Source organism: Notothenia rossii (genome assembly GCF_949606895.1).
Source record: "Notothenia rossii genome assembly, chromosome: 2".
In the NCBI taxonomy this organism is placed as follows: Eukaryota; Metazoa; Chordata; class Actinopteri; order Perciformes; family Nototheniidae; genus Notothenia; species Notothenia rossii.
The window spans coordinates 28,542,574-28,565,416 of NC_136904.1; positions in this window are offsets into that span (position 1 = coordinate 28,542,574).

The window sequence follows — 22,843 nt, forward strand, 5'->3', positions numbered from 1 at the left end:
ACAGTCCTTGTCAACTGGGCAGATTTCCTCCCAGGGCGGTTTCATCAGGTTGAGTGTAAGCAGTGATGTAACGGGTGCTGACCTCACTAACTAACTCTCAGTGACAGCGAGGGAAGCCTACACAGAAATACTTGGAGCTGGATAGGACTTGACATCATAAAGTATAACCTTCTACATGTTCAAAGTTCAAGTACATATTTGGAGCAAAAAACAAATTAGGAATATGCAGAGAGGGAAACATTAGAGTCAAACAATAGCTGATTTTGACAATTTGCAGCCTTTCCCTGTTTCACATCAATGGAAATTAAATGGGGATTTATAACTGTTGTTCAAACACAATAGCTTGAGGTGTTTTTTTGGGGGATTCGAAATGAGAATTTAATTATTTATGTATTAGTTTCAGATTCGTTCTACAGCCTAATGTGCATTTCTTTCTGTCTTAGAGGAGCAGGTGGGGGGTTTTAGTGAGGGTTGAGACTGATGGAGAGCTTATAACTAAAGAAGCATTACTACTGGGCTCATGATTGGATTCTTTCTTACCGCTCTTATAGTATATTTTATCAATCATTTTATTAGTTAGGCGACATACAGTATGTATAAACAGGGGTGCACACAACTTTCTCAGTGAGGTACTCAGATGAGTACCTGGAGTCAGTGTTTGGTACTCCAACTTCTGGCTCCCCTTAAAGTTCCCATGAAGCCCTCTGTATCGCGAATGTCGGCGGGGAGAGGGGGGGGGTGGTAGTGGAGTATAATATACTATATTGTAATATAATATATATATATATATATATATAATGTAAACATGATGATAATGAGTAATTGTGTAAGAGGAATCTCTATTAATAATATATGCCTGCTTTTGTAAGATGTATTTTGATTATAATATATAATATCTGCCATTATAGTACAAAACAACTCACAAATGTGACTAAATACCCAACATTATGCTTTAATTTATTCCTCTACACAACATTAATGGCTTTGTACAAATAAAGACAGAAGTAGCCACTACTTGGTGTGTATATAAGGACATTTTTGTATCTATTTCTTGGATGGGAAATAGATTTATTGCCAAATCTAAAAAGAAATTATTCAGATATTGTTTGGGCCAGAAAGTGCCTTTGATGCAGATGAAGACCCTTTCACGTATACAGGTATTTTCTTGGCATTTTGGCACACAACAGTGGAAGTAAAGACGGTAGAAGTGGTTGGTGGTTGGTGTTAAGTGATTGTGTCAGATGCAGTAGGATGGTTATACTATGTACTCTGGACATTTTTAAGGTAACATAGTAGGACACCTTCTCACCTTAAAGAAAAATTCTGATCTTCTCTGAACTTTTTGTACTTGTTACTTACCATCACATTTTTCTATCACATCTGTGAAGTTTTTAATTAAGCAGAAATATGAAAAGCATTGCCTTTGAAAGAAATTCCAATGGGCTCTAAAGGCGCGGCGGTGTTCCCCATGGAAAGAAATGTGAAAATTAGGTTGACAAAAGAAAGCAGCACTGTATCAAATTCAAAAACACGCCTGTGGACTTCTCAAATAATGTTCATATTAATCAATGATATTCTTAATCAGTTTAATATGTAAAGTACATTCAAATGCTGTCATTCATAAACTCTTGCACAACAAATACTGAATGAGTTTTGCAGTTCAATGTGCAAAAGCACCAGGGCAACCAATAAATATAACGTTGTTGCAGACCCTCCTTATTTTTCTATAATATCTGAATACAAACATTTCAATGATTTTCAGTTACACAGTGCTGTGTTGCTTACACATGCGGTTTTATAATTGTTTTCTCCTATCATAAACCTTTTGTGAGGTCTTGTCATGTTTCTGAAAGCATTCCTGCTGCTCCATAAGATGAATGCCCACTCCAATGAAAGATGACAGGTATCAAATGAAATGCTGCTTGATGATATACAGTATGAATTAAATGCTGTTTGAAATTGAACCACTTCGAACGGAAATGACTTAGTTGTTTATCAAGATAGATTTTGAGAACGACAACATTGGCTTTATATGTGTTAACTTAGCCTATTCAAATAATGTTTATATCATTAATACTCATACTCACATACTAGTTGTGAATAATTCACTTTCATTCTCTGGGCATGCTTCTTTGAAATATTGCTGATATTCAGACTATATGCAATTAGCCCACTGTATGAACATGGATGGAGTTATATATGCTTCTGTCCAACACATTTTCCATCCTAAACAAGATGCTAGGGAGTCAACATCAACTACAGAAGTTGTCCAGGTCACATGTCAGCAGTGTTTGTTTGATCCAATCTCCACATTGCAGTGCAACATGATGATTCCGTTTTAAGACAATCTGTGTGTTTTGAAATGCCGTCAGAGAACGCTGCCCGAGCATCTGCTACCTTTCACTTCAGCGCTCCCTCCTCCTAATTTTGTGGGGTTGGTTCATCATGTCATACACATTACAGACATTACAGCCTGATGGAGCCTTTTTATCCGGGTCTGAAACAATGAATGATGATATAACATTCTGGCCACCGGCCACTCGTTGTTGCAAAATCAATTGGTATTTGGCCAGAACAAACGCCTGCACAGAGAATCGAATGTGGTGTGACGGGACACTTCTGAGTTAACAGGCTACTGAGGAAGCACTGCAGAGAAAATTCTGTTCTTGTGTTGGCTTTTATTTTTAAACCGATGATAGTCAATGTGAATGTTGCACGTGTGCTTTATATGTGTTTACAGCAGCATTTTAAACAGCCTTAAGGAAAACAGTAGCAAATCCTTAACATTTACTTTTAGTTTAATTTATAGAATTAGTTAATTGTTTTTCCTTTTGTTGCAGTGGGAGTTATTTATTTTATTTTCCGGCCAGTACAACTATTGACATATTATCATAATCTTGGTACTGCATTGCGGAACTACAGTGTCCTTTTCAAATAGGGATGTTGAAAGTTCACCGTTTCACCGTCAACTGACTAACTTTGTATTGATTAAACAGTTAAACAGCTTAAGGCACGTTATTTTCATATTAGTTTTAAGTATTAAGTATTAATTTATGACTTTGGATCAAGTTTATTTGACGTAAAGTGACTCACAGTGTTTGAGGGGGAATGTTTTAACATTATGTGTAGCACTTCCGCAAAGCATCTGAGGCATTGTGATTGTTTTGACAGTCCTGACTTATGTCACAGAAAGGGTGATATTTTAGTATGAGCACAGTTCATGTTGTGTGGCTATTTTCAAATGTTATCAAACCCTAATCCTATCTAGTCTAATCTTAAATATAAGATAACGAGGTAAAGGATGAGCAACAAAAGCTTTTATTTTAGTATGATAAACACTGCTTTTTCTATACTTAAATCTGAATCTTTTGGTCTAAAAGCATATGCAGCACAGTGCGTTGGTCTTCTGTGTTCACATGCAGATACAATGTGTTTGCACTCAAAGCTGTCGAGCAAGTCTGTCAAAATAAAGTTGGGCTGGAAAAAGCTACATTGCTGAGGCTGCCAAATAAACACGGCGAATGAATACAAGAAATGTTGCTCGGTGTCCGTCAGGTGCTTGACTGAAGCGCCTGTGTTGGAGTGACCTCATGAAGTGCATGAATCATGGCTCAAACTATAAACCCCGGCTCTGGGAAACCAACAGGCGGACAGCTGGAGGTGTCTGTGTGACGGTGTTGTGGGGAATAGTCCGTCCTCACTGCGGGACTCTTTGGCGGACTGTGACAGATAAATGAGCGGACGTGATAAACAGCTTGTCAGGCTGATTCTGGGGCGTGTGAGGCAGCACCCGGGACGACTCGCTGCACAGCAGGAGATTTAGTCAACACGTACAGTACTCGGATGTGACTTGAGTCGGCCCCAGAGAATAATTTCACATTAACATTTTGACTATGATGGAATCAACCAATTGTTTCCACCTAACAACAAACACACACAGGCGCTGGCGGGCAAGCCTCTGTGCCCCTTCTGAACCAACTCACCATCTTTAACCTGTTCACCTGCAGTGGATCCCCACTTTTGGGTTCAATATTTCTAGCAGGATATTTATACTTTTTGTTTAGCACTTCATTAATACAGATTTCATTAAACATTTAGCTATACTTCATGCTTCAACACAATCATCTCTCATTCAATGCATGTAATGGGCTCTGTTAGCTGTCAGCTCTCTGCCTGGTTTTTCTCCATTCTTCTTACCTTGCGGCGTGCCTTTCTAAACATGCAACCAGATAAAACAAATCCATTCTCAGTTGCCAAAGCACTGTCAAAAAGCATTGTTTATACAAGCTTTTTGGAGCATTTTTATAGCATTTGTGGTCGTTTGTGAGCGTGAGGAAAAGGAGCAGCGGTGCATTCACAAGTTTAAAGATGTGGTTAAATGACGTTAGACTATCAGCTGCCAGTTTGCACCACAAGCCGCATCTTTTTTTCCAACTAGAACTCACCAATATGTGTGTGAAACCTAAAATGATTTGCCAGGTTTTCATCTTTCCTTCATCATTGGATTACGTTTTAAATGATGTGTCACAGTAGCTCAAACCACTGCATGAAATGCTGCATTTCAAAGCGTGATTTGAGTGGAGCTGATATATGACTTGCTTTAAGAACATTGTCAACTGTTAGATAATCTTGTTGTTGTCTTCTCTGACCCCAAACTGAGCCTTTTATTCAGTTCCTCTGTTAAATGGTGGTACAACCGAGACATCCACTCTGACTAACATGGACTACATTGGACATTTGTCCCTGGTCTTTGGGACTTTCCACTGGCAGAGTCTGTGGCGGTTTTTATTTTAAGAGCTAGGTTTTTTTCAATGTCAAGCACAAAGAAGACCTAGAGCCAAAAGACAGGGGTAAAAAAACAAACGCTACACATGGAGGCACCCACCCGCAGGTGATCCCACAATCATCCCACTGTCACTGTGCACCAGTCTGCCCTCTCTGCTTTTTCCCTTTGCTCAAAACAGCAAACAAATGCTGATATTGTTGTAGTTGGGGGAAGAAAGAACAGGGACTTAGTCACGCTGCAGAAAAAAGTACCTAAGGGGAATCCACTTCATCCAGCAGGCAGCTCAGCGTCAGTGTGTTAAGAGATGGGGAGGGTGAGTAAGTTTGATGGGCTCTCACAGTCATTTCCCTTAGCTCTCTTCTTTCAAAGTATCCTTAAACCTGTTTTGGGAAAAATATTTTTTCAACACAATTTCTTTGGGGGTGGGGTTGAAACTCTTCAAATAACCGTTACAGCTGTTTGGCAGAAATCTGACTTTTAGAGAGCCAACTTAAAACCAGAACGTCCATGTATTTATCTAGAAGTAAGAATAATGAACATTTTCACAAATATTTTAAATTAAACTTATGATTAAAAATAAAGTCTTGCCACAGAGCCTTTTTCAACAATATATTATGTTTCACTCTATCATTTTGCTTAAGATGTTAGTGTTTGGAAATTGTAATTTAGTATATCTTTTGTGCCTTTTCTTTGCAAGTGTGTTCTTATTTATTATGTAACAAATATTGATACAGCACTCTCAAAAGAGTTTCTATTTGACATTTGTTGTTTCATTTTTTCCTTCAATCATTTTCTAGTTCACTATTTAAAGACATCACCCAAAGCTGGAAATTAGCAGAGTTGTTATGCTCTGCCAATTGTTGCCAGTTGCCCATTGCTGGACAGCACGCCAGCCAGCGTCATATTGAGCAGGGGAGGCAGGTCCATTCATCACTGGCTGCTGCACTTCGTTCAGCAAACGATACATTGGCAGCTGGCAGATGTGGGTCACTTTTATCCGCCAGAATGATAATCGTCTGTGCCACCGTGAACCTGCAGATGGAGGTAGGGCTGCTCAATTAATCGTATTTTAATCGCAATTACGATTTTGGCTTGCAACGATTATGAAAACAACATAATCGAAATAAAACGATTATACTTTTTTATATTATACTTTAATTATACCTAAAGTTCAGGGTAATCAAAACATTTATTTTTTAAATAAATGGATGTTTTCAAAGTAAATGGATAATCGTTTTTAATAATTGTGATATCAATCATTGACCCAAATAGTCGAGATTATGATTTTTGCCATAAACGAGCAGCCCTAGGTGGAAGGTTGAAAAAGGACCTTAGGATCCCTAAAAACAAAGTCACAGGGTTTAAATAGGCTATATGTTATATAATATATATCCTCTCAATTGACCTTTTTCCCAGAGGCACTTTTGACAGATGTAAAAGCACAGGTGCAAAATATAAAATGAATGATGCCCTCATTTCATTCTCGGGTTTTGGTACATTTTAAAAGCCATTGTTAATGTAAGCAGCATTGGTGCTGTTCCTATGACGAGTCAAAATGTTTTCTGTAAAGGCCTTTTAGAAAATAGTTGTCAAATTAGTCCTACCTTACTTCTGAATGAGATATACACAGGGCCGTCCCTGGCCAACATGAGGCCCCACGCAAAGTTATATGATGAGGCCCTCTGTTTCGCGAGCGTCGACGGGGACGGGGACGGTGCTAGCGGAGCGGAGCAGCGGAGCGGAGCAGCGGAACCTCGCGGCTGAACTGCGCGGAGAACACGGAGAGCTGAGGCCCTCTGGGCGGGGCCCCATGCAGCCTGCGTGATTGGCCTGTAGGGAGGAGTGGCCCTGGATATACAGTTGCAAGAAAAAGTATGTGAACCCTTTGGAATTACCTGGATTTCTGCATAAGTTGGTCATAAAATTGAGGAAGCCACTGCTGTCCAGAAAAAACCTTGCTGCACGTTTGAAGTTTGCAAAAGAGCACCTGGATGTTCTGGCAAAAATATTCTGTGGACAGATGAAACCAAAGTTGAGTTGTTTGGAAGGAACACACAACGCTATGTGTGGAGAAAAAAAGGCACAGCACATCAACATCAAAACCTCATCCCAACTGTGAAGTATGGTGGAGGGAGCATCATGGTTTGGGGCTGCTTTGCTGCCTCAGGGCCTGGACAGATTGCCATCATCGACGGAAAAATGAATTTTCAAGTTTATCAAGACATTTTGCTGGAAAACTTAAGGCCATCTGTCCACCAATTGAAGCTCAACAGAAGATGGGTGATGCAACAGGACAACGACCCAAAGCACAGAAGTAAATCAACAACAGAATGGCTTCAACAGAAGAAAATACGCCTTCTGGAGTGGCCCAGTCAGAGTCCTGACCTCAACCCAATTGAGATGCTGTGGCATGACCTCAAGAGAGCGATTCACACCAGACATCCCAAGAATATTGCTGAACTGAAACAGTTTTGTAAAGAGGAATGGTCCAAAATTCCTCCTGACCGTTGTGCAGGTCTGATATGCAACTATAGAAAACGTTTGGTTGAGGTTATTGCTGCCAAAGGAAGGTCAACCAGTTATTAAATCCAAGGGTTCACATACTTTTTCCACCCTGCACTGTGAATGTTTACATGGTGTGTTCAATAAAAACATAAAAACATATAATTGTTTGTGTGGTTTTAGCTTAAGCAGACTGTGTTTGTCTATTGTTGTGACTTAGATGAAGATCAGAACACATTTTATGACCAATTTATGCAGAAATCCAGGTAGTTCCAAAGGGTTCACATTAGGGGTGCACCGAATGGGAAATTCTTAGCCGAAACCGATACCGAAAATAGGAAACAGTTGGCCGAAAACCGAATGCCGAAAATGATTAATAGAAATATATATATATATAATGTATACATTTTTTACCAATGTTGTTCAGCTACCTGATTATGGAAAAATACATGATTATGGCAAAACTTAGCTTAAATAATAATCACTATTATGGGTCCATAAAACATTTATTCAGCACTTTTGAATGCATACAGTACATTAATTCCAAGTCAAGTGCATTTTCTTTTCTCTGTAGGATAACTACAACAAAGTGCATTCAGAACAAAGCCAAGGTGCTTTAAAATAAACATCTAGGCCAGTAGGCCTACAACAAAATAGTGTAAATAAAGACTGTAACAGCCAGGCCTTCAACAACAACAAATGCACCTATAAGTGCATGCATACAAATGTGCAAACTTGATAAATCCACATGAATGTAACTATTTACAAATGAAATTACAATTGAATTTCAAGAATCTGTAAATAAGTAGTAAACATTGTATAGATACATAAAGTGAAAACTGGATACAAAATCCACAATCAATTACAAATTAAATTACAATTTCAGGGAATCTGCAAATAAGGTGGCCTGTCCTCATGAGCAATGTAAACAACATAGTATCATTTAGATACCAAAAGTACAATATATTGAACACTGTGCTGCTGTCATTTCCCCCTAATGATAACCTGAGATGGTGAATTATAACTCACAATGAAAATTGTTCAGGAAAGTGGGTATAGAGTAGACATGTAGAACTAAATAAGCTTATGATAAGCCAGCCTTGTGTACTTATTAAGGAAAAGTGTGAGGTTCTTTTTAATGAACAGTAGCTTCTCTGCTTTATCAGCCATAAGTCTGTTCCTCTTCTCATCAAGCACATGAGAGGCAGCGCTGAACAGTCTCTCTTGGTCACTGCTTGTGATTTGATCTTACTCCGCATATTTGTCCGGGTGTTTTGATTTCAAGTGGTGGAGTAATCCCGAAGTGGTGAAAGTCTTTGCAGTTACACCCCCTCGAGAAATGTCAGCTGAACAAGTTTTACAAATCGCAATCCGCGCCTCTTTCTCTGATATTTTTAAATATCTCCAAGCGAGCATGGTCGCGCGCCGTGCTTGTCGCCGCGTTTTAATTACGTCATCACAACAACACGTTAGCTTACCAACGTAACCGTGTTCTCTGACATTCGGTGGTATTTTTTCGGTGCTAGAACCCTTTCGGCCGAAAGCCGAAAGGGCCTTTTTAACAATTTTCGGCCGATAATTTTCGGCGGCCGAATATTCGGTGCATCCCTAGTTCACATACTTTTTCTTGCAACTATATTTATTAATATCAAGCTTCATAGAGAACCGCAGTGACGCGTCGTAAAACCCGGAAGTAAGTTAGCATTTTTAGCACTTCCGGTTCCTTCCTCAAAAAGCACTGTATTTTTTCCATAGGGTTTGGAAAATAGCTCGAAATAAGGTCTGTGGTGGACACAAATTTAAGAGATAAATCATGTTTTGTTCTACGACATTAAATACATCAGCAGTGACCCCACTGGGGATTTTTGAAGAATTTACGTGTCTGAAAAACGATGGTTGTTACCGATTGGCTGAATAGGACTACAGAAATTGTCGAGGCCGTTTTACGTCATTACGCCGAACAAGTAAACACTCCCGCTAAGTTTGTTTTCCCCTGTGTTCTTCTTGAAAGCAAGTACTTGCCTATCTTTAGTATCTGTAGCCTATATCTATATCTGACCATTAGAATCTGCATTTTTGAAATTGGCGTTTTTAACACCGTAGTTTTACAAATTATAGAATAATTAATTACCAGTGTTTTCCAATTTTACTTGGCAGTTCGTTTCGTTAGCTAACGTTAGCTAAAGCTAGCGCTACTAGTTAGCTACGCAATGGTTTGTTGCTTTGCTCCGGGTTGCAGCCACAGGTCTTCGCATGAAACGTGCTTGTTCTATCGTTTCCCAGCCGATGTTTTCCAAAGGAGAGTCTGGATTCGTGTCATGAGGTAAGCTGACGTTACATTTTTGTCCATGTCACGGTGAAATGTAAATGATGGGTAGTGACTGTATCGCCGTTTTAGAGATGGCGCTGCTGAAAAGACCGCAACATAAGTAAAGATAATGAATACATCCTATTAAAACCTGCGTGGCTTATATGATAAGTCTAATTAGTACAAGCAGCATAACGTTTCACCATGTAACTAAAGATTGTAGTCAGGGAAATCAGTTTGACATATTGAACTAATAACAAATCACCTCTGGCTGGCAGAGAACTCTCTGCTCCATAGCTTCTCTTGGACGTAAAATCACATGTACATTTTACATTTATATTCAATTTAATATTCCATCCCTCACATACTTTTGTATATATAATAACTTATATTTTGTTTTTCTTGTTATGCTGCTGCAACACAAACATTTCCCAAATTGGGATCAATACAGTAATATCTTATCTTAATTAATTAAGAAATATAACTATTATAATTAGTGTAGCAGCTGACACCTATTTTCAATATGGATTAATCTACCATTTATTTCTTTAGTTCAATTTTCATCTATAAAAATGTCAAAATAGTGAAAATGTTCCCGAGACTTATCAAAGTGCAAGGTTATATCTTTAGATGTTTTGTTTTAGCCTATGTACTGTATGTCTTAATGCTCTTATATGTGTCGGTGTGACTTCCATGAAAATAATATTTTATATCTTCCCAACAGACGAGCTGACAGTCAATCAATCAATGTTTATTTATATAGCCCAATATCACAAATGTTACATTTGTCTCAGTAGACTTCACAGTTTGTACACAATATCAGTATGACAATACGACACTCTCTGTCCTTAGACCCTCACATTGTACAAGGAAAAACTTCCAGAGAAAACCCACAGTTTAAAGGGGAAAATGGGAGAAACCTCAGGGAGAGCAACAGAGGAGGGATCCCTCTCCTAGGACGGACAGACGTGCAATACTGTAGATGCCGTGTGTAAATTGAAAATATAATACATTTGCAACATAGGTAGTCCAAATGTTTGGAAATGCATGTGTGTATAATAGGAAGATGAATCCACGAGGATATCCATCCAGGACTTATGATCCAGGACCACAGCCACGACTCAAGATCCAGGACTCGCGATCCATGACACAGGACCGCAGGATCATCCATGACTCCGGATCCCGGCGTATATAGACACCAAAAAGAAAGAAATTTGGGGAAGCTGGGTTAATCGGAACATGAGAGTACACAAGTATAGACAGAGAGAAGGAAGAAGTAAGATGTCCCCCGACAAACTAAGCCTATATCAGCAAAACTAGGGGCTGAAACTAATCAGCCCTAACTATAAGCTTTATCAAAAAGGAAGGTCTTAAGCGCACTCTTAAAAACGGATAGGGTGTCTGCCGCCCGAACACAAACTGGAAGCTGATTCCACAAAAGTGGAGCTTGATAAGAAAAGGCTCTGGCTCCCATTGTACTTTTAGAGACTCTAGGAACAACCAACAACCCTGCATTCTTGGAACGCAATGCCCTAGTAGGACAGTAGGGTATAATGAGTTCTTTAAGGTAAGATGGCGCCTGCCCATTAAGGGCTTTGTAGGCGAGAAGAAGAATTTTAAATTCTATCCTGTGTTCTATAGGGAGCCAGTGTAAGGCAGCCAGAACAGGAGTAATGTGGTCCCTTTTCCTAACTCTGGTTAGTACACGAGCTGCAGCATTTTGAATCAACTGAAGCGACTTGACTGACTTCTTGGTACACCCTGATAATAAGGAGTTACAATAATCCAGCCTTGAAGTAACAAATGCATGGACTAGTTTCTCTGCATCGTTTTAAGGCAAGATATGCCTGATTTTTACAACGTTACGTAGATGGAAGTAGGCGGTCCTTGAAATTGATTTTATGTGGGTGTTAAAGGATAAATCCTGATCAAATATAACACCAAGATTCCTTACAGTCTCACTGGAGGCCAAATTAATGCCATCCATAGTTAGTATATCTTTAGATAATTTGTTTCGTAGATTCTTCGGGCAAAGTACAATAACTTCCATTTTGGTCGTGTTTAACATCAAAAAATGTGAGGTCATCCACGTTTTTAAGTCCTTGAGTCAGTCTTGAATTCTATTTAAATGATTAATTTCATCAGGATTGATTGATAAATATAGTTGATTATCATCCGCATAACAATGAAAGTTTACCGAATGATTCCTTATAATATTGCCTAACGGAAGCATATATAGTGTGAACAAAATAGGTCCAAGCACTGAGCCCTGTGGCACTCCATGGCTAACTTTGGTTTGCATGGAAGATTCATCGTTGACACGTACAAACTGAGAGCATTCAGATAGATAGGACCTAAACCAGCCTAAAGCAGTTCCCTGTATGCCAACTAAGTGCTCTAGTCTTTGCAATAGGATATCATGGTCGATAGCATCAAATGCAGCACTAAGATCGAGCAAGACAAGAATAGAGACAAGTCCCTTGTCTGAGGCTATTAGAATGTCATTTGTGACTTTAACCAGAGCTGTCTCTGTGCTATGATGTATTCTAAAGCCAGACTGAAAATCTTCAAATAAATCATAGTTTTTTAAGTAATCACACAGCTGCTTTGCGACTGCTTTCTCAAGGATTTTTGAGAGAAACGGAAGATTAGAAATAGGTCTATAGTTGGCTAAAACCTCTGGATCGAGGTTGTGCTTTTTAAGAAGCGGTTTTATCACTGCTACTTTGAATGATTGTGGAACATAGCCTGATAATAAAGACATATTCATAATATTTAATAAAGAAGTGCTAATTAATGGAAAAACTTCTTTTAACAGCTTAGTTGGAATCGGGTCTAAGATACACATTGATGGTTTAGAAGAGAGAATCATTGAATTTAATTGTTCAAGGTTTATGGCTGAAACGCATTCTAGTTTACTATCTAGTGTAATATTAGAACTTACGTTTCCAGGAGCTGTTGATAATACTATACTGGTCAAAGGCAAGAGGTCATTGATTTTGTTTCTAAGAGTAACAATTTTATCGTTAAAAAAGCACATAAAATCATTACTACTGAGTGCTATGGGAATAGAAGGCTCAGTCGAGCTGTGGCTCTCTGGCAGCCTGGCTACAGTGCTGAAAATAAATCTTGCATTATTCTTATTCTCATCTATTAATGAAGAGTAGTAGGCTGCTCTCGCTTTACGCAGTGCTTTCTTATATTCATTGAGAGTAATATGCCAAATTAAACGAGATTCTTCAAGTTTAGTGGAACGCCATATCCTTTCAAGTTGTCTCGACTTTTGCTTTATTTTGCGGGTTTCGGCATTATGCCATGGAGCTAATCTATGTTGTTTTATTTTCTTCTTTTTCAAAGGAGCAACAGAGTCTAATTTTATTCGCAGCGCATCTGTAGCACTATCAATAACATGATCAATTTGAGGTGGTGTACATTTTGTATAAGTTTCCTCCCTTACATGCAGACATGCTATCGAGTAAGTATTGGTGAAATCTCTTCCTTAAATTTGGCTATAGCACTAATGGATAGGTTTCTGCTGCAGGAGCTTTTGTCTAATGCTTTGTAGTCTAGTAACAGTACTTCAAAAGTTACTAAGAAATGGTCGGATAAAGAAGGATTATGCGGTTCGACTAATAGTTGCTCAATTTCAATACCATAAGTCAGAACAAGGTCAAGAGTGTGATTATAGCAGTGGGTTGGTTTATTTACACTCTGAAAGAAACCAACAGAATCTAATATAGAGTTAAATGCAACAGTAAGGCTATTTTTATCTTCGTCAACATGAATATTAAAGTCACCTACGATAATTACTTTATCTGTTTTAAGTACCAAAGTTGATAAAAACTCAGAGAATTCTGATAAGAATTCTGAATAAGGACCTGGTGCACGGTACACTGTAACAAATAAGATTGGCTGCAAAGTTTTCCAGGTCGGATGCGTAAGACTAAAAACGAGGCTTTCAAAGGAGGTATAATTTAATTTTTGTTTAATATTGATAAGTAAACTTGAGTAAAAGATTTCTGCAACTCCACCTCCTCGGCCCGTGCCTCGGGCAATATGAGTATTGATATGGCTGGGTGGAGTGGCCTCATTTATGCTGAAATATTCTTCATGTCTCAACCAAGTTTCAGTGAGACAGCATATATCAATATTATAATCTGATATTAAATAATTTACCAATATTGCTTTAGATGCTAGAGATCTTATGTTTAAGAGACCACATTTAATCTTCCTGTTTTGTTGAACTGTAGTAGTTGTTACATTTACTTTTATTAGGTTATTATGTATGACACCTCTATTAGGTTTTACCTTAAATTGTCCTTGAGCAGACACACACACCGTTAATATTGGGTATTTTATTGGGTTCGGGATTCCTATGGATGACTGCCTAGGAGAGAGCGCAGAGAAGCGTGTAAGACTGCGACTCTGCCTCCTGGTCTCAACTCCAGTTTGTCATGGATTAAGTCCACAAAGCCCTGAAATGTTTGCCGAAATGAGATTTGCACCTTCCAAAGTAGGATGAATGCCGTCTCTCTTAATCAGACCAGGTTTTCCCCAGAAGGCTGTCCAATTATTTACGAAGCCCACATTGTTTGCTGGGCACCACCAAGACAACCAGCGCTGAAATGATGACATGCGGCTATACATGTCATCATTGATCAGATTGGGGAGGGGACCAGAGAAGATTACGGTGTCCGACATTGTTTTAGCATAACTACACACCGACGCCACATTAAGTTTGGTGCATTCTGATTGGCGTAAACGAACATTATTACCACCGACGTGAATAACAATCCTACTGTATTTACGTTTATTTTTAGCCAGCAGTCTAAGATGCGCCTCAACGTCGCCTGCTCTGGCCCCCGGAATGCATGTGACTGTGGACGCTTCGGTCTCTAAATTCACGTGTCTCATAATAGAGCTACCAATAACCAGAGTTGGCTTCTCAGTGGGTGTCTCGCTGAGTGGGGAATATCTGTTAGATACGTGAACGGGTTCGTGGGGACCAGCGGGTTTCGCGTTATGCCCCTTCTGAACAGTCACCCAATCTCCCTGCTGCTCGGGAGTTGCCGGGGGACGGCTAAGAGGAGCTACCTTTTGCCGGTCCGCACCGGCTAACATGGGCTTTACTGTAGCTGAGTTATTTTCTAAGATGCGGAGCCGGGCTTCTATGGCTATGATTCCCGCCTCCAACCTAACAACTATACTACATTTAACACATGTATCGGTACCAGTAAAGGAGGTAGGGAAGTAACCAAACATGAGACAGTTAGAGCAGGAAATAGCACCCGAGGGTGGGGAAAGAGCCATGGCTAGCTATCAAGCTAAAGTAGCTACCGTTAGCAAACCCGAAAATACTGTAGGCAACTGTGGAGTTACAGTCGCTAAGAGAAGGAGAGTTGTGAGTGCTTAAACTGTAGTAACGTGTGATTACAACGTTGCCGTGATCAAGAGTTTTAAAACGATCGATTAAGTTAAGATAATAAGCTATCAGCAACAGAACAGGCACACGGGATACCTGGAGATGACAACAACAGGAAACCTAACACTCTAACAACCACACCATTGCAAAGGTGAGTAAATGTCAAATAAAAAAAATTCACAATTTTTTTATTTCTTCTTCTTTCTTGCAGTGAGGTGAAGCTGACCTTGCACTTGGTGCCAGTAAGGATATTCCTCACGCAGGCTGAATGTTTCTCCTTCCTTACTGACACAGAAGCCCTTGATTTGCAATGCTTCACTAATTGTCATTTCCCTGGCTCTGTAGGGACACTTTACCTCCAGCAGAGCGGAAGACCCTACCAGACCATCTGGAGATGCCCCCAACAATCCTGATAGGGAGAGCCACAAATCTGACTCATGGACCTGCATCTGGGTTGCAGTGGTGAATGCCCTGACGCCCTCACATTCATTCATAGTCCCCCACTGTACAGACAAAACACCATCAAGGGCCTGTTGTTGCCCTAGCACCCTGGCAATAAAGGAAGCAGTCACACGCTTTGACCTCAGGACAGCTCCAAAGTTGCTGGCATCCAACCTTCCTTTCCTGAACAAATGCCAGTTTGGGTTGGTTCGCTGACCAGTGGTAGCCACCTGAATTGCCCTCTGTTGCTCCTCAGACAATGCCATGCTTGCCACAATTGCCTCAGGTCCCTGATGCCCAACAGATTTGATAATTTCAGGAACAGTAAGTGTTTCCAAGCTGCAGTGTTCCTCTTCTGGCTCGGGGGAGAGAAGCCAAGAAATTCCTGAAAACCTGCCCCAGAGTCTGTCCCTCAGCCAGTCACGATCTTCGGAGGTGGGCTCTCTTGTCAGCGGGTTAAATTAGTTATTGGTTTCAACAGTCATATTAAAACAGTTATTAAATCAGCCTACTATCACCTAAAGAACATATCTAGAATTAAAAGACTAATGTCACAGCAGGATTTGGAAAAACGTGTCCATGCTTTTATCTTCAGTAGACTGGACTACTGCAATGGTGTCTTCACAGGTCTCACTAAAAAATCTATTAGAAAGCTGCAGCTGCAGCTCAGAACACCGCTGCTCGAGTCCTCACTAACACTAAGAAAGAGGATCACATCACTCCTGTTCTGAAGTCTTTACTCTGGTTCCTCACTAACACTAAGAAAGTGGATCACATAGCTCCAGTTCTGAAGTCTTTACACTGGCTTCCTGTGTGTCAAAGAATAGATTTCAAAATACTGCTGCTGTTTATAAAGCACTGAATGGTTTAGGCCCAAAATACATTTCTGACCTCCTGCTAAATTATGAACCATCCAAGTCTCTCAGGTCTTCAGGGACTGGTCAGCTTTCTGTCCCCAGTCAGAACTAAACATGGTAAAGCAGCGTTCAGTTATTATGCTCCAAATATCTGGAACAAACTGCTAGAAACTTGCAGGTCCGCTAAAACTCGTACTACTTTTAAATCCAGGCTGAGGACTTTTCTTTTTGTCGCTGCTTTTAATTGAACTATTCATATCTTAGACTGCACTGTAACTTTTATCCATGTATTTTTTCTTTTAATGTTTATTTTATGAGCTTTTCTTTTTAATGACTGATTTTAAATGCCATTTTCTTAATGTCTTTAATTTTTTGTAAAGCACTTTGAATTGCCTTGTGTTGAAAAGTGCTATACAGTATAAATAAACTTGCCTAATAAAGATTTCATGTGACACATACAATTGATTTGTTGATGGGAATTAATGTGAATAAATTAACTCTAGGTTAACGGTACTCTTGCTATCACTACTCACCGACACTATAAACCTTGTCCCTCATGCTAGCCCTGACAACACCGGTAAGCTCACCTTCATCTAGGCTGCACTGTTACGTGTCCTGACTTGTAGTGGTTCTCTCCTCTATCTACACTCTTCTTGTCATCTTTGTAAAACGATATCAGACTGGTAATTGACACAGCCATGACTTCTAGTTAAATTCAGTGTGGCTAAAATGAAAAGCTTTGTTAAAATATGGAAGCACGCGAAATTCAAATTCAGCTTTATTGTCAAAAATTCGACATGTGTTATACATCCAGAAATATCGGAATATCGTTTCCCACAGTGTGACATGTATACATAAAACAAAACAAAAAGGGCCTAGATAAACGTGGTACACATTAAACAAAACAAAAAGGGCCTAGATAACCGGGATATACAGTTTAAATGTTAATATATTTAAATCGTCAAAGTGCAGTTTCAGTGCAAGTCAGTTGAAACGATCTTAAGTCGGCGTGACGTTGAAGTCGTGCGACCCTGCTGCTGCACTGGCTTGTAGTTCGTTTATAGCATAACGTTAGCATTTTGCTTCTGGCGACTAGATTTATGATTCAAAACTTATAAAAGTAGGGTTGACATGTGGAGATTATCCGGCTGAACAAAACGTGATCCCTCTCTTAAATGTGTGTCAACCACAGACCTTATTTCGAGCTATTTTCCAAAATCCTATGGAGAATTTGCATTGGTTTTTGACAAAGGAACCGGAAGAAGTTTACTTCCGGGCTTTACGACGCGTCACTGCGGTTCTCTATTATAGGCAGGGCTTCTAACTTTGCTGGATGTAGTACAGAAGAGCAAAAAGACATGACCTTCTTTCTCTTCAGTGCCTCCAGTTACAATAATTGCCACCCTGTTGTTATGAACCGAGACACAGGACGCAGGACCCAAAAGCAGGACTCGAAGACAGTTGTCCAAAAATAGAATGTTCTTTAATAACAAAAACTAAATAGTACTTTCAAAAAATAGAAAGCAGTTAAATGGCCAAAGCTAAGTTGTACAGCAACACAAAAACTCACTTGGCAAAAGGTCTAAATCTCAAGGTAGGTATCAGGAGTCAAAAAAGGCCCAGGTTCTCACGACATGAAACATAACGAACTGACAAAGGAACAAAGAAACACCAGGGCTATATACAGGACTGTCTCAGAAAATTAGAATATTGTGATAAAGTTCTTTATTTTCTGTAATGCAATTAAAAAAACAAAAATGTCATACATTCTGGATTCATTACAAATCAACTGAAATATTGCAAGCCTTTTATTATTTTAATATTGCTGATTATGGCATACAGCTTAAGAAAACTCAAAAATCCTATCTCAAAAAATTAGAATAGTTCCTCAGACCAAGTAAAAAAAAAAGATTTATAACAGCAAAACACAATCAAACATTTGAAAATGTCCATTAATGCACTCAGTACTTGGTTGGGAATCCTTTTGCACGGATTACTGCATCAATGCGGCGTGGCATGGAGGCAATCAGCCTGTGGCATTGCTGAGGTGTTATGGATGCCCAGGATGCTTCAATAGCGGCCTTTAGCTCATGAGCATTGTTGGGTCTGGTGTCTTTCAGCTTCTTCTTCACAATACCCCACATATTCTCTATGGGGTTCAGGTCAGGGGAATTTGCAGGCCAATCGAGGACAGTAATGCCATGGTCAGTACACCAGTTACTGGTGGTTTTGGCACTGTGGGCAGGTGCCAGATCATGCTGGAAAATGAATTCCTCATCTCCATAGAGCTTTTCAGCAGACGGAAGCATGTAGTGCTCTAAAATCTCTTGGTACACAGCTGCATTTACTCTGGGCTTGATGAAACACAGTGGACCAACACCAGCAGCTGACATGGCTCCCCAAACCATCGCTGACTGTGGGAACTTCACACTGGATTTCAAGCAACTTGGATTTTGCTCCTCTCCAGCCTTTCTCCAGACTCTGGCGCCTTGACTTCCAAATGAAATACAAAACTTGCTTTCATCTGAAAAGAGGACTTTGGACCACTGTGCAACTGTCCAGTGCTTCTTTTCCTTAGCCCAAGTCAGACGCCTCTTCCGTTGTCTTGAGTTCAGAAGTGGCTTGACCATGGGAATACGGCTATTGTAGCCCATTTCCCGGACACGTCTGTGAACAGTGACTTTTGATACCTGGACTCCAGCTTCAGTCCACTGTCTTTGAAGCTCCCCCAAATTCTGGAAGCGACTCTTCTTCACAATGCTGTTAAGGCTGCGGTCATCTCTCTTGGTTGTGCAGCGTTTCCTGCCACATTTCCCCCTTCCAACAGACTTTTTGTGGATGTGCTTTGAAACTGCACTCTGTGAACAGCTTGCTCTTTGAGAAATTTCTTTTTGTGTCTTACCCTCCTGATGGAGGGTGTCAATGACGGTCCTCTGGACAGCAGTCAGATCAGCAGTCTTCCCCATACTTGTGATTTAGTTTACTGAACCAAGCTGAGTGTTTTTCAAGGCTCAGGAAACCCTTGCAGGTGTTTCGAGTTAATTAGACGATTCAAGTGATTCGTTGAACACCCTACTAGTATACTTTTTCATGATATTCTAATATTTAGAGATAGGATATTTGAGTTTTCTTAAGCTGTATGCCATAATCAGCAATATTAAAATAATAAAAGGCTTGCAATATTTCAGTTGATTTGTAATGAATCCAGAATGTATGACATTTTTGTTTTTTTAATTGCATTACAGAAAATAAAGAACTTTATCACAATATTCTAATTTTCTGAGACAGTCCTGTATAGGTGAGGGGGATGGGCATAGGTGAAAACTATCAGGGCAGGGCCAAGCAATCTAACGGGCGGGAAACACACAAAGGCAGGAAATGTGGGATCTAGAATGAGAGGAAAGATTACTTTCAAAATAAAAACAGGAAGTGACAAGATCCAAACACAAAACTAGAGTAAAGACATAACTAAACCTAACATATCTGTTGAGTCACAACACCTGTTCGTTTTCAATGAAATTATTTGGCTCATTTTGCTGCAAATGTACACTATGTTTCTTCCTTTTTTATTCTCTTGCCATTAAAAAAGGACTCGCTGGTTTTATGTTGTCTGGGATCTTCAGTTATTTACAACAACAATGATATCCGATATAACTGTAAGCAGGAGATCTGCTGAAGGAATGATTTAGGTTAAGTACTGGGATGGTTAATTGCTCTGTTGGTTAATGTTGCTTTTTATGTATTTACATACGTTTTTATGTATTTGAGGTCCACGTTAACTGTAGCTCACCAATACAAATAAAACAACAGCAACAAATGTGCAGCAGCTTGCTCCAATTCTAGAGGCATAATGCAATTCTTCTGTGAAAAGGCTTTTGCAGTTTTTAAGGAGTTGCATCTATCTTCTCTTCTCACAAAGAGACCTCTAGTAATGTGAAAGTTACTTCTGTGTCTGTTCTGCTGGATGAAATGATGGCAACATCAGTCTGATATGAACTCGTTCCAACACAACCTCAAAGCCTATTAGTGACGTCACAATTTCCCTGTTGACAAGTTTTGGCTTTGCAACTAATTCATCTTTGTGTGCAGGCTAAGACACGCAGAGCACACGACATACACAATGCAAGCTCACAGATTATCCCTCATTTGAACAGGATCACAACTCTCTTTCCGAAAAAAAAACACAAAGCAGCAAATACCCCCCCCAAATGCCCTTACTGATGGATTACATGGAGAAAATTAATTCAGTTTTTCGTCAGCATCAGACAAGCTGAACTGTTTTCACTTTCTTTTAATTAAAAACAAATCTAAGGAGGACTGCAAATTAAAAGAACACATTTTGATTTGAGGCGTTTCAGATAAAAGATATCTTATATTTTATTGATAATAAATATGAAACACAAACACTGGTGCTATTTCTCTAAATTCAGATCATGTCTCTCTTAAATCATGATGCTGATGCTTTAATGTTAAATGCTCAGACCACTGTGTGTGGCTGTTCATAAGGCACATCCAACCTGGTCCTAGCTCAACATGCAGTAGCTGTTTTATTTATTTTCATATTGTTCTTTGTTTTTTCCTTGATCCAGAAACTATACCAGTTGAACATGATGTGTTAAGGGCAAATATCTGACTGCCTTTCTGCCTCTGATGCATTTACTATTTGTTAAACAAGGTAGCAGATTATGGCCAAAATTATAATCTTGATAACTATAATCATATAGTCAGTATAACATTTTGTTTTAATACACTTGCATTTGAATACAGACTATTGCGGTTTCTTCCATGTCGTGCAACATTCCTGCTCATTTACAACTATTTATATCAAAAATAATTATGCTCCTCATTGATAGCACATCTTCTAGAAGCAAAATATGCCGTACCAAGCCATGCTATACAATGCTAGGCAGTCGTTCTTTTTTTGTTGTTGTTGCCATTATTACATGGAGCCAGTCTCACAAAGAAATGTTTTGCTGGTCTGTGGTGGTGGACTAGTCGTAGTGACTTACTGTAGGAGAAGTAGACAGTTTCACAATTAAAGACTGATTTATTTGTATCCTAAATGTTAGCCACCAGGACTAAGAGCTTTGTTTCCATGGTAACAATCAGCAGCAACCAGTGGCACCAAATGACAAAGGGTTTTTAGAGAACAAATGTCACTCTTTAGAAATATACAGATTTTCTTTCCTGTTTGCCTTAGGAAAGTAGGGCCGTACGATTAATCGATTTTAAATTGAAATTGCAATTTCAAATGATGTAATTGGCAAATCGCAAAGCCTGCGATTTGGGATACATGTTATATAGCGCGTCGGATTCAATGTTTTTCTTGTGGGTCAGTCATCCACACCAATCAGAAGTGCTGTGCTCCAAATGTACCAGCCATTGTTAACCAATCAGAAGTGGCCCATGGTAACTAACTACGCATACGCCCAACAACAACACTGCATGTGAAACGCCCATGTGTGAAGACGTTTCTAGCAACATTCATGGTGTAGATAAATGGCTTCAGCCGACCAGAAGCAACGTTGGACAATTTAGTCCCGAAGAAAAGCAGCACTTCGGTTGTATGGAAATCTTTCGGGTTTAGGACGACAGATGTGCAGCAAAAGCAGGTGTTGAGCACGACCTGTTGTGGAAAAGTCGCTACATCGCGAGGCAACACCACAAACCTGTATCAGCCCTTGAAAAAGCACCACAGGCAGCTCTATGACGAGTGTACGGTCAGAAACAAAGTGTTAAAGGTGGGGAAGGTAAGTTTGAGAAACCGGCTCGAGATACACTTTTTGTTATATTCCATGGAATGCTCTTAACATCCCGATAGCAATGAATATCTTAAGTGCTTTGACAAAAAATCCATACAAAATTCATCTTTGGAAGCTGTAGTACTGTAAAAAGCACGACCAATCATGTTAGCTGGCCCGGCTAAAATAACTGGATGGCCTACCTGCCTGTCAGCCTTCCATCTGTGCACAAACTTATCTCGTGCCCTCATTGGTCATATGGGCGTTCGTGTGTGTTGGAGGAGGGGCTCTGTAAGGAAGTGGGAGATTTTTTCCGGCTGTGTATTTTCAAATTCTAGCGCATTCGAGCTGGTTTCTCTAAAATTACCTACCCCACATTTAAGTGAAATCCCGTAGCCCAGTCTAACGTCAAGCAAACTAGTGTTTTAGAGTCGTTTGCAGCTGTTACGCCGTATGAAAAGGGTTCACGAAGGCACCGTGAGATAACCAATTCCATAACGCATTACCTGTTTTAATGCATTTAAAGGTATTTTTATGTGTTTCTGTTGCACTTTGTCCAGGTCCACACGCTGTATTTATTGCTCGCCTGGTTAATTTCTAAAGGCTCGTCACGCTCTTTAAGTTTCTAATCGATTACTTACGGTCTGCGAGGCGTCCTGCAGAGTTCTGTTTATTAAATCCAACAGTTAAGAAAAACTGCTTCTATATCCTACGACCAATGAACGCACCACCATAACATTATGATGCGTTCAGGTAGAATCAGTGAAGAGTCTGTGTATTATATTT